Raw genomic sequence first — 13,694 nt, forward strand, 5'->3', positions numbered from 1 at the left:
CAGTGGGGAGCTGCGCGGGGCCCGCAGCCAGCCCGGGCCGGCGAGTGAAAGGCTGGAGAATGGGAGATAAACCTGCGTGTGCGGGGAACAGGAGGACAGTGAGTGCAAATTGCAAGTTCATAATTACAGATAATTATAGACTTTCCATAGCCGCTGTGCATAATTACATGATTACAGATAATTGGAATGAATTAATTACAGGTTATCAATGGAAGCCAAAGGAATCTATGGCAGTTCTGTTACAAGCAACGGTAGAAGTGTTGTGTTTTCAAACAGCTTTGTTTTAAACAAATTGCTTGAGTTCCCTGACACAGATTTTTAAATGTTTTGGAAAAAGGGAAAGAAAGTACCACGAATATTGTCCACATGTGTGGAAGGATTAAATGTGTTTCAGGAAAACAAAAAAAGCAAATTTGTTAACCTGATGTCATTAGCAAGAATAAAATAAAATGAGTGAAACTTTGTAAACATTTAGATACTACAAATAAAGTTAATATGGAGATTAAAAGCCAACCAACATATGCTTGAAAGAGAGATCTCCTTCGTTCCTCTGGTGTTTCTCCTTGAAAGGGGGTTTCAAGACCCGATTAAGCAGTTGATGATATACTTAGGGTCACATACTTGAAATTCTCAGGAATTTTGCTCTAAGCATGACTTAACAATTTAGTTAAACAAAGGTGGTGTAGCAAGGCAAAATTTAAGAATGAGTTTAGAATAAATCCGGCATCTTGATTGTTAATTGTCAGCTCTTCCACTTACTAGTTTTTGTTCAAATACTAATACTGACGTAATTTATCGAAAAGGTTTATAACCTTTGCTGTTAACGTTTACTGATGACAGATGGGTGAGGTGATCAGTGACAAAATGTTACTGCTGTAGCCTGGACCTTCCTGTTTCCAAGTTGGAGAAGGATCTTAATATAATGAAAAAGACTGTGTAAAGTCTAGAAACCATGGCAAGTTCCCACCACAAACACAGAGGTGGCAGAGAGTGACTTTCAGGATTTAGTTGCATTAGTGACGCAATTTGAACTTCACTGTTGTGGGAACAGTTGATTTGTTGTTTTTTTGGGTTTTTTTTCCTTAAAGAGAATCAAGCTGGAGTGTCATATGTGTGCACATGGTGTTGTTAGAATGGGCTGCTGGAACATAATCAGTTACAGTAGTTCTTAAGATATAAAATTACTGGAGAGTCCAGAGGTGGCCACAAAAATGCTCTGGTTCTGGAAAGCAAGCCATACAACAGACTTGGTGAACTCGGTTTATTCAGTCACATCCAAGAGAAGAGGGCAAAGAAGTGACTCAGCCACTCTGTGGAAATCCAGGCCTATGGGAATGTTATCTGATAGCTGAATATTGTCAGACTTTCCAACAAAGGCATAATGAGATCCAGTAACTGAAAGTCAAAGCTACACAAATTCTTTTAAATATGACACAATTTCCTAGTAGTGATGTAGGTTAATTACAGGAATAGTTTATGGGAGAGGTTAAAGGCTTGCCATATTTGAAGCTCTTAAACTGAAATGGTAACAATTTTGAAGATGGGATTAAACGTGAAATATTGGGCAACTTGCTGGTGCAAGGATGCCCATGTGGTTTGGGGGAAATCGGTGATATTATCAGTCACCTTCTGGGACTCTTTACTTCTTAGGCTACTTGGCTGTAGAAATAGCAGGATTTTATTTTTTTAAATGTTGCTTAAAGGGCTGTAGTTCTAAATTAAGACAGCTTTAAGCAATCTTACGCTTTTGGATGAACCTCTGCTTCAAGGGGGGAATTCTGCATGTTGTTCTTACAGAGGAAAGTTAGATTAAGGTAGTGTGTTTCTTCATCCACTGTTCTTTAAATCATCAAAGTTTGGTAACAGAGAGCAGAGTTGGGCAAACGGGTGTGCTATACTAGTTCAGAGAACCCCCCCTCGTTTACTGTCTTCCCCATGTGTTTGCAACCTGATCCAGGTCAGGAAGAGATTTCCAGCCAAGTCGGCCTGTTAAGGCATCATACAAGTTTTTCACCCTCCGCAAGAGAATAGTTTTCATGCTGGGACTTTCTGGTGTCAACTGGTTTTATCTCACCAGGTTCTTGTAAAGGGATTTTGGGATCTATCTGTCTCAATGTATTGTTTCAATAGGATGAGAATGCTTTTGAAGTAGTAGGTTTTATAAAAGGGTATTGGATGATTGGGTCAACTAGAGGATCTGATGATTCACTCTGAAATGATGACTTTTTAATTAGAATAAATAAGTTTCCCTGCGCTTCTGTGAATAGTGAAACTCTGTCTCTTCTGTAGCACTGTGCATTTTGGTGTGTTCCGAGGGCTTGCTACCTCCCTGGAAACAGGCACCTGTCCATGGCTGTGTGTCAGCTTTTTGACACAGGTGTCACTAATATCCATGACTTCTGGTTCCATCTTTTTTTCTCACTGTATGTGCAAGCAATAGAGCAGGAATAATCAAATTTTAGCATGTGGAGTAGAATGAGCAAAATGAATATTTGGGAATGTAAATGGTCCATTAGGAAACCTCTGTTTGGAGTTTTTAAGACAATATCTATTAGAAATTGTAACACTCATCTGCACAAAGTTTTGTTACTGATTACAGTTCAGCAGTTGCAGCAAACTTTTCTCACCTGTTTTTGTTGGACAAGTTGAATGTGTGAGAAACTGCATCAGACAGATGTGCAGTGCACAGGGCATGTGTGGAGGTTCAGGTGGACTGAACTGCCACACTTCAAATTGTTCTTTTTCCAGTGACACAAAGTACTGTTGGTCTTTAATATAAGCCCTGGCAAACAGGAATTGGAAAAGCTGAAACAAGTGTAATTTCTGTTGTGCTCCGCAGGCAGCTCGAGGAGAGGTGACAGGCAGAAGTGAGTGGTCCCTGTAAGGAAACTCTGTGATCTTATAGCTGGGATCTTAATGCAGAGGTAGAGACATCTGTTCACAGTGGTAAGAACAGTAAGAAGAGCAGGTGTATTCATTTATGCTCTTTGACAGTCGAAGCTCCTGTTAATAATTTTATCCAAACTTGCCTTGAAGATGTATAACTTGCTGAAGCGTGAAGTGATGTAGCCTGAGAGGAGAGGGAACAAGGGCACAGACCACCTCTGGGCAAACTAAGAAACAGTTTGACAGAGACATTGTATTGGAATTAAAACTTTGTTCAGGAGAAAATTCTTAATAATTGGATTCAAAAGCTAATTACTGAGCTTATGTTGTATGCCAGTGCCTTTAAATTTTTATTTTTTTTTTTTTTTAACTCTCTGAGGATGCTTGATGCTATGACAGCCTCCTCAAACAGCTGCTCTTTGTAATCGGGTGCACTGGAGTGAGCGATGGCCATAAAGGAACTGAGTAGTGTGTGAGAGGAATTGAATTATGTTAACACAAATAGAAGATACGCTTAAGTGCAGAACATCTTGCTGTTTCACATTTTCATTTTTTAATTGAAGTAATGTCTAATAAGCTAATATAGTGTGGGAAGAAGTATGGTAGATGTCAGTGATAAAATCCTGAAAAATTCTTGTGGGAAAAATGAAAGAGGAGAGTGTATATGCGTGGGATAAGGGAGTGCTGAAGAGAAACTCCAGTTAGATTTCTATCAGAAGAGAAGTCTGGAAAGCTGTTTTCCCATAGGATAAAAGTCTTAACTTCTTTTGTGAATCGTCATCAAGGTTTGGTGTTGCAACGTGACCAAATGGCATTAACTTGGGCCTGGAAGGTGAAAGTCTTGTCCAGCTATTTGAGATCAGAAGGATACCCAGCTGTGCTAACTACCTGCTGGATGAATTTGGGAAATAATGCTTTATGGTCTGCAGATAAAAATCAAACAAGAAAACCCTGCTTACATAATTAACAACTTCTTTTGTCTCAGCTTTGCCACTTTCTTGCAGTGATGCTCTGGGCATAGTCGTTGGTGTTCGCTCTGAGTAGAAGCGGACCTGATTGAGTGTTGAGGCAATTGGTATTGTCAAGATTACTTCTGTAGAAGAAAAAAGTGTCATGTGTTACTAATTCCTATAGCATAATCCTCTTTCAAGTGTCTTTTGTAAGAAATAGGTGGGCTGATGAAGCTAAGGAAAGGTTAAAGTATTTTGGGATTCAGTCAGACCAGAGGCAGCTAAAAATCCTTCAACTTCTGTCTCATTGGGAGCCCTATTTTTTCTCTGACTAGTAAATCCTACTGGCACAAAGTTGCATGTTCCCCGTACTTAAAGTTGCAGCCCTGTAGCTATTCAAGGAGAAGGAAATTGCTAATGAAGAACAAGTAGATAAAAATAATGGAAGAATTAAGCAAGGGAAATAAAGCTCTAATTTATGTTGTATAAACGTTTGAACAGCAACAGTGCTAGAACCAGTTTTGAAACTAATATATAAGGTGAGCTTGACGTTGGGATCTTGACACGGAGCTGGGAGCTGCTGTTCCTACAGGCCTTATCTGCCACTGCTAGTGAGGGTAGCTATCAAAATTAAAAATGGTGTCAAAACCACTTTTTAATGTCATAGTATAGAAGGCAGATTCTCTGCTCAGTGCTTCAGTATTAACCATTACTGTGTCTGGTGATTGAAGCACAGCTGCAGATTTGTGTCAGTGTAGGTGAGATCTGAGTCCTGTGCATTTTACTAAGTTCATGTTGCTAAGTTTGGTATTACTGTGATTCTTGTTATATGTTACCAAGCTACATCAGAAGAGCCCTCTAGCTCTACCTGTATTTCATGCATTTAAATAAATTCTTCTTTATTACATCTCTGGCTCTGCCAAGGATATGGTCACGTTTCATCTTAAGTCTAAATGTGTGGCTGCTGTCCTTTTAGACTGTTCTTTTCTGATTAAAATAATGCTGTTTTTTTCTCACTTTGTGGCTAGCTGTACCCATGCAATACAATTTATTCTTGGCTGTTGCTCATCTCACCTTCAAAAATACTTTACAATGCCAGGGGTTGCCCTTATAGCTATGCACATAACTGTGTGGTTCAGTTACTAATTTCAGAGGGGTTTTTGCTCTTATGTTTTTCCACATTTTTTTGTTCTGTGCTGAAACTTCCTGCTATGTGGTTCAAAAGGCACTTTATGATCATTTTTGTTTTTCACACAAATTGGTTGAGCCTTGTTTGGGCTACATGCTCATGAAAGAGAAGTCTTTTTTTCAAAATAGCCAGAACACTGTCTGTCCGCTGCTGATCTTTTTAATGTCAAACTGAGCCTGAACCTCCTCAAGGAATAAGCTGTTATGTCAGGAAAAATAATTGTCTGGAACACAGCAGTGCTGTGAGGAATGTTTGAAAATGTGAGAGAGAGCACAGGAGGAACTTTGCACTGCTTGGGACATACTTGCTGTATAAAACTGCCCCACATGTGTTTTCTTAGGTTATACAATTGCCTGTAAATTTTTTGAAAATATTTCTTGGGGACTTAAATCTCCTGATGTTAAAAACAAAAGGGGAATGAGTTTGGCTTTTTGAGAAGGGGAGTGTGATTTTGCTTTACAGGTTAAACAGCTGCTGTTTCAGACTGTGCAGAGCAGGTTTGTATTAGCCATGTAGTTGAAAGCATGGTTTGTTTTTTGTTTTGTAAGCAGTGGTTGCCACTGGGTCGTTCGAATGGATGGGAGTGGAGGTTTCCTGATGATGCTCTGTTTGTTAAAGTGGATAACCTGTGTGGATTAGGACAATGGTTGTCTGACGTTTTATGACATTGGTGTGGTGTTCTTGGTAGTCTTTTGTGACTCTTAGCCACATGATCTTAACATTACAGTGAAGATGTTTAGCAAGAAGTAAAAATGATGGCATGTATGTGAAACTGGTTCAAGAAAACATTTGATGGCTACCAATCTCTGTCGTTCCAAAATAGCACTTAACCAGGTGCTGAAGTTCAGATCAGTGGGGCTTAGGTGCTGTGTACAAAAAGCTCTGCATGTTTACAGGCCTGTTTGCTTCCTTGTAGCTCTGTGGTGGCAGTGGGATTGCCCAGACATCACTCGGCTGGTAACACCTTCACCGTCCTCCTGCGGGGTGAGTGTGCTGGCTCTCTGGCCCCGGTCAGTTCGAAGGCATTTGACAGTATGGGGGCAAACTCCTCATTTGGCAGGATGGGGGCAGTACAGCTTAAGGAATTCCTACCTGTTTCTAGTCTGTCTTGCCCGAGTTTAGAAAAAGATAATTTTCAACTTTGATTACTTTGTCGATCACTTTCACCTTGTGCTCATAGCTTGGGGTGTTTGGGGGACGACTGAGTGGGGTGCCTTGGTGCAGGGCAGGGTGGGTGGGAGGGAGGAGGCAGCACTTGCCTAGGCTGCTGTGACAGTTCTGATCCCACACTGAGAAGCTGTGCCCTTATTGCATATGTATAGGTAGATCTTTAAGTGAAACAGTCATATCCTGACAATTTGATATTGAGATTATTAAAATTAATTTCTGTTCTGAGCACCAGTATCAGCTTTTCTATGTGGAGTTTGTTTTGGAAAGTCATACAAACATCTTCTGTTTGCAGGCTGTTTTATTAGTTTATGTAGGTACGTAAAAGGGCACTTCACAGTTAAACAAATACGCATCATACAAACTTGTAGCAAATACCATTTCATCACTATAGTTTGTGACCACTTAGATTAAGACATCCTTTCAAATAATATTTTATGGTACAGCAGTGTATAAGGAAATAGATTTATGAGGATTCCATTTTGATTTGTGAACTCCATTCATGATATTCACATACTTTTGTAAAGATTGATTTAACTACATCCTATGTTGAAAAGCTACCCAGCACTTCCTTACAGATAAAGTAGATTGTGTAGAACCTAGTCTATATTAAAAAGTTGTACTGGGTTAACTGCCCTGGGACCTCATCTGATTCAGTGTCCTTTCTTTTCTCAGAATGGGGGAACTGTGAATTTTCCCATCTTTATCTTTAGTACTGCTGACTACTGAGATATTTACCAATGGGGCTTGTCTAATACAAGGAAATATAAAATGTCTGGGAGTAGTCAGCGTTAGTGTACATCATCTGTTTTCCCATTTTGTTCAAATGGAAACAAAGCTTGGCGTTTAATGAGAAATTTCTGGAAAGTCTCATTTTCAGTTTTTCTAATCTCCGTTGTATGTGTTCTGAAATGTAGCTGCAGCTTCGTTAGAGGGCACTCTTGAATAACCCATAGTGAGACTGCTGTCAGACAGCATTCACCACATACTCTTCAGAGAAGAGTCCTGATGCAGCTGTAATTTCCCACTCCAGAGTAGAGAGTGTGAAGCCAGCGATGGATTACCCTATATACTTTGCTATCTTATAATGCAGGGCAAGATTGACTACACTGCAGGCTGATTTAATGCTTGTGCTCTATATGGAACATAGCAATAATCTGTTAGATAATTCACTATAGTTTTCCAAGTGTGGATTAATTAATTTAAATTAACTTGCTTTTCTCATGACCTTTATTCCATAAACTGCCTTGATCCTAAATGTATATCCACTTTGGAACTTTTTTGGTACTGTTATCATTTAAAAAAAAAAAAAATCCTTTAGAAGCAATAGATTGCTTCAGAAACTATTAGGCTTTAATTCCAGCCTTCACATCAGTTCCTTCTATACCTTTGACAAATAGCTTATCGTGTCTTCTTTCACTTTCCTTCTGTAATAAAGAAGATAATGATTTTTACCTTGGGAGAATTAATCAATGTATATAAATGTGCTTTGAAATTTGAAGTGTTTTAGATTTAAAAATACAATTAAAATATTGAACAAAGCAGGAGTCGGGGAAAACAAATTTAAGACCTTGATTATTGCTCAACTGCTTTGGTGCTGCTTCTGTTCTGGCAAGATTATAGAGCCAGATCATTTGCATTACTTTTGATTTTTGATGCTCTTAGTTTTTTGTCCAAGGAGAAGCATTCTTTATATGCAGGAGTCAGATTGTCTGTAAACATAAACATAATCTTAACTTTATCCAAAACATACCTTGTTTGGCTTTTAGAACAGCATACCAAACCGGTGTAACTTGAAACGTTTTTTCTGAGCAATTAGCACTGAATCATACCTACACCGGGTAGGCTTGGCAAAACTGAAGTCATGTTTCCTACGCTGGAACCGTGCCTACATAGTATAAACCTCAGCTTCAATATATTGCTTTACTCAGCCTCTGAATTCCCACTTCTGTATTAGCATTGCTGCTAGTAGGTGGGTTGTGTGTATCTACTCATTGGTGGTGCTCGTGTGCCTCTCAAAGATGAGCGAAGAGGCATTGCATGGGGATGGGATTTGAATGTCACAGAATAGGACAGTAGCAGCTATGAACAGAAACCAGTTGTCTGGCTGAATGACCCATCTCCTTTCTGGGAAGTATCAGTTCTACCTGGGACTGGCACGTCTATATTACCAGGGGTTTAGTCTGAGTGACTGTACCATCTGTAGTTTCTGAGAAAAAATTTATTTGCCGGACTGGCAAATGGAATTTAAGATGAAATGGAATGAGTAAGGACTTCCCTGGTAGGAAAAAAAAAAACCACTGAGCCTAAAGCATTTTCATCTGTGGGGCTGGGGATTGTATTTTTAATGGTTTTGAAAAGCTCAGCTTTTGTGATTTCTGTAAATGACATTAGAAATGACATTTTGAATGACAGAGGCTTTAGCCAAAATCTTCTCCCCCTCAGTGTTATACTCTGTCCCATATGTAGATGCCCTCTCATGTTTTTTACCACACATATTGTTTGGATGTTCTAAAAAATAATAGTAATCTAACAGCCAGTGACATCTACAGAACGTGCTGAAAAGAAGCTCCGACATGCTTCTGTGAAATACTTTCTTCCGATGTTGAGTAGCATCTCCTACAAATATTTTCTCACACAACATTTCTGTGGAATTGAAAGGGGTGTTTTATGATGATTTATGTTTTGGTCTTTGTCATTCTTTGAAGACTAGCTGGAGTTGTGTAGTGAAATGTTTGCATGGGTTAGCCAATGCCATCTTAATGGCATGATGTAATTAGTAGATGAAAGTGTCATTTTTGCTTTAGCTCTGAAATCAGTTCCAGGTACCATCTGATTTTTATTAAAAAAGACAGCTGCAGTTCTTAGTCGTATTTATAGTTACAATCAGTATTGTACTTAAAATGTTCTGCCAAATCCTCCTTATTTTTCACTGTGCAACAGCAGTGACTTGTCTTTTGGGGATCTGGAGACCAAATGTATGTTTCTGGGCAGTATTTTGAGGATGTCACTGTGTCTGTCGTTTCTTGAGCACCTCCCTGCTGTTAGCCTACCTCCAGAGTGACATTTTGATATGCCAAGTTATTGTGTTGGTCTCGGAAGATGTGGGACAAATAGGTGTCTGATATGGGTAGGTAGCAACAACTGGAGAGTGTTTCCTTCTTAAATACGAGTGAAAAAGCCACTACTAATAGAATTCAAGGGGAGAAGTAGTATGTGTGTTTATAAAAACACAGTAGAGGAACATATTGGGGCCTCTTTTTTTTTTTTTTTTTTTCTTCTTCCTTTTTTTTCCTTTTCAGTAGAAGCAGTTTAGTTAAGAGCCCGGTGCTAGCTGGCTGACTTGTCATAGGTTTAAGTGCCAAGAAGTAAATATTTTTAAGTAAAGCAAATGCAGAACTTTGGGGATATACTTAATGCACAAAAGAAAGAAAAAAAGAACAAAACTGAAAAAACCCTTTTGTGTACAGTGTCCAGAGCAATTTTAAAATGCTTTTGTTCCATGCCTAAACAAATGGTTATTTCAGCCAAGGTTGTTTCAGCCAAAGAGAAATCTTTGCTATTGATTTATTACACCAATTTAGATATAAGCCCTCTGTGCAGGATTGTCAGTTTAATAGAACAGCTTTCTTTCTCCTTTCAGATTTAATCCACATGTTGTTGTATCAACAGAGCCTTTGTCTCTGCTCAGTTATGACTTATCCTTTTTTAATTAAAAAAAAAAAAAAAAGTGAAAACACATGTTTTTTAACAGCCCTATTTACAAAAAAAAAGCGTAGGATGACATAGGGGAGAGGTGACCATCAAATAATGACTCTGATTTGTAGGTAACTTCAAAGTGGTGCTGCAAACGAAAGAGTGAAAAATGGACCTTTCACCTCTTCCTGTTGCAATGATTGTGGACAGTTCGAGTGAGAGGAGGAGACAGCATTATCTTTAGCCAGGATTTCCTAGATTTTTTTTCCCCAGCTTGTGCGGTGATGCTAAACATGCTCTTTTTAGTTAACTCTAATTTCCTTCCTTTTTTTTTAAAGAGGGACTTATCCAGAGGTGTATGTAATTCACATTTCCTTCCTTCCTGCCTCCCTCTCCTGCAGAGAAGGATTTCTTTCTTGGACCCCTCCTGTTTTCCAAATGGAGAGGAATTACTCTCAGGAAACTCATGAATTTGGTGTTATTTCTGTACTTGGTTTTGTGAGAAAACATTTATTTGAGTATCACTGCTTACTGGATACCTACATGAGGGTTCAGAAGTGCATGTTAGAGCTGCTTAAGTTCACCACATTGTTCCATTATAACCTTTTTTTGGACATCAGCACACAGCTAACAGCATCATGAATTGGTTCTATAGATTTACTTCAATACATCCTGAACTGGCTGCTTGGTGGCTGGATGCAGCCAAAGGCAGAACAAGTTGCAATATCTGTCTTTGGTGCTAGCCTGGTTTCTTCCAGCTTGTGTTAGACTCCTGGCAGTCATCACAGTTTCCCTTAATTTGCTTTCAGATGTCAGCACAGCCGATCCCACCTCAATGTCAATATAATTATTTGCAATGGTGTGATTTTAAAAGAAGCTAATAATAACATGTCTTCAAGTAGAAGGAATTTGTCTGGCATTTAAAAAATGTGGAATGATCCTATTCTACCTCTCAAAGTTATAGAAGATCCACCTTAGAGACTTTAGTAGTCAGTGTTAGGAAAAAGAAGGTTGTATCCTTGCTGCCTGAAGCAGATAGCAGGCCTGGTAGTGACAATTGTGGCTCTGAGGAAAGAGTAGTCTTGCATATCAAGGCAAATCCCTTGGTCCACCAGGCTCTTGAAAAAAGAACAAAAAATCCTTGGCAGCGCGTGTGCAGATGCTAGAAATTGGCAGCATGTTTTTGTAGAAATTAAACTGATTTGGCTTCATCAGAGGACAGGTAGGCCAGATGATCGTTAGCAGACTGTGCTAAAAGAAGCAGACTGCTCATATTTAAGACAGGTTAGATGCTATCAAATTCTCTGGATGCTAACTCTGCAAGTGTTTCTTTCACTAGAAGTAAAAAAATCCATCCCTTTGAACATGGCTGTGGAATGCAGACTTACTGGGGGGTGGTTTGTTTTCCTGCAGACTGGTCTTTTGTCACTGCCTGCATTTTTCTTATGAGGGCTGAGCATACCTTTGCAACATAAGATAAAATATGGATCTTGGGAGGGTTATACTTTCCCAGCTTTCTTCTCAGACAGTCTCCTGTCCTCAAGTCTGCATTCTACCAAGTGAAATTCTCCAAAACATGGATATTTAGATTAGGTTTTTTTCTTTCTCAGTTTATCACTGTTCTTAATGGCAGCTATCCATTATTACTTCTCATTATTTATTACTTGAATCCTTCCAGAGCAGTGGTAAATTAAAGGGGTATTCACCTAGCAAGAGCAGTTTCTTTATATGTGAATTTTGCAGGGCATTGTATTATGTTGTGCTTTCATCTAAAATATCCTTGGGCAATCTCATCCACTTTGAAGTTGGCCATTCTTTGAGCAGCTGATTGGATTGGAAACCTCCAGAAGTCCCTCCCAAGGTAACTTACTCTGTGATTCTGTTTTCTGGTGGAGTTCTGGCAAAGACGCTTCTTTTGGCTTCATTTATATCTCCCTTCGTGCTCAGCAGCTTTCATCATGTTCCCATCATAACCAGTTCTTTGAACTGAAGTCATGTGTAAACATCAGGAACAGTTTCTAAACTGTAACATGAATTTCCTTCCTTCATAGTTTAGACTGTTTTTTGTGCTGCCATATTCAGATGATATGAAAAATCAATTTTCTTTTATTGATATTTATTAATACATAAAAACTTTTTTTTTTTTCCTCAGACACAAATGTTTTAGCATGGGGCAATACAAAGGATCACTTTCTAAAAGTTAATGGGTCTTGTTCTTGGGTCAGCTCTGTTCCTTTGCACTCTTTGTTGGGAAACTGCTGAAGAAGAAAAGACAAAGAGAAAATAGCCTTGTTATTTGGGATTTATAAGCCTATATCATTACTGTCTTTTGAGTGAGTGTTTCATTTTTGAGTTAAAAACTGAAGTTAAGAAAAAGATACCATTTTAATGGATATTGGTACCTATTATCCAAATGCTTTAGCTCATACTTCAAGCTGTACGTATTTTGCTTAAAATTTAAGTAGTTGCTTAAGTTACTTTGAATAGTAATGGACTTAATAATGTCTTACTAATTCAGAAACTGTATGCTTGACAAGGGAATGCTGACAGTTGTTGGCTTGCTTGGATTTACGATTTTATTCTGAGGGCAGAACAGGATGGTGGGGTAATTAGATGGAGTTACATATACCAAATGTATAATTTATCACATATGTAGTCAAAACTGAAGTTGACTAATCTTGTAGTTCATGCTTGCTGTATGTTCAGACTTTAACCTCTCTGTTTAGATTGCCAACGTGGTGCCAATTAGTGAGGCTGTGATGTGGACACTAAGGAATATAACTCACTTCACATGGGTTACCAAACAGCTAGCAGATGTTAAGCTAATGGTTCTTGGCTACTACCAGCCTGACTTGGATTTCAACCCAGAGGTGAAAGAATTTATTTCTCTCCCATTACCATTTCCCTTGGGCCATATTGTCCCGAGCATCCAGAATTCCTTCAATTTATTCTGGAAGATGATGTAAACATTTCCCCTCCCCCTAAAACCTGTTCTCACAGTGTCTTGTATGTTCCTTTAGTTTTATGTTAATTTGTCTTCTCTGGTATTTATTATTCTACTTGTAGGCTTGATTATATAAATGGTAAATTAAAACGTGAACACTTTGAACATACAATTGAAATTCTTAACAGGAGACGTCTGTGCTGAGTGTGTGGTGTGGTTCATGTACTGTACCTGCAGCTACATCTCAGATGTGACAAAAAGTCTCTCCTAGGATTACTGTTACTGCTTTGAGTAACAAAGGCCATAGAAAGTGGTGGGTCTGGCTTGCCTGGGATCCTGCCTTTTTTTGTTCTCATTACTGGATATTGTACTCTCAAACCCTGTAAAAAGTGTAACTGCAGGGCCCATAGTTTTTCTTCTAGGGATGAGTCAGTGCTGAACAACTAACTGGCAGATTCTGCAACTTCTTTGGTGTGTCTTAGAGCAGAAGGTGGTAGCTGTTACTCAAGACAACTTAAAATATGGTTTGAAATACAGTGTAATAACTGGAAAATGTTAATCACTTCCACTTTATTTTCATGTTCTGTTAAGTGATAGGTATGATAAGCAGGTCTTTCTATAACTTCGCAGCTTCAGGAACAGAGGTAGAGTAATGGAGGGCTCAGCTGTATGAACAACAGCACTTAAATACGTGCTGATGCCTAAATTCCATTTCATAACTCGCTGTATGGTCATCTGACACGTTTAACCAGTGTGTGTAATATTATGGCTGATGCTTTTTATTCTCTCCCTAGTAACTTTGTTTTTCCTTCTGTGAGGCTTTAGCCTTTGATCTAAAAATGTCTGTAACATTAGGTGTAGC

At 38.8% G+C, this 13,694-nt stretch overlaps 1 protein-coding gene across 5 annotated transcripts in view; it reads left to right on the forward strand.

The window, feature by feature from the left end:
* The first annotated feature begins 5,864 nt into the window (after nucleotides 1-5,864).
* Nucleotides 5,865-13,694, forward strand: part of EXD3 (exonuclease 3'-5' domain containing 3) — a 288,705-nt gene continuing 280,875 nt past the window's right edge. For 2 of the 5 annotated variants that reach the window (XM_026860478.1, XM_026860479.1), the window contains exon 1: nucleotides 5,870-6,009. The gene's annotated coding sequence lies outside the window, so the exon portion shown is untranslated. Of the gene's footprint in view, nucleotides 6,010-13,694 lie in introns of all 5 variants that reach the window. The other 3 variants (XM_026860473.1, XM_026860475.1, XM_026860474.1) reach the window with 3 other exon arrangements.

The sequence above is a fragment of the Athene cunicularia genome (assembly GCF_003259725.1).
Source record: "Athene cunicularia isolate RWA chromosome 17 unlocalized genomic scaffold, athCun1 chr17_part1, whole genome shotgun sequence".
Classification (NCBI taxonomy): Eukaryota; Metazoa; Chordata; class Aves; order Strigiformes; family Strigidae; genus Athene; species Athene cunicularia.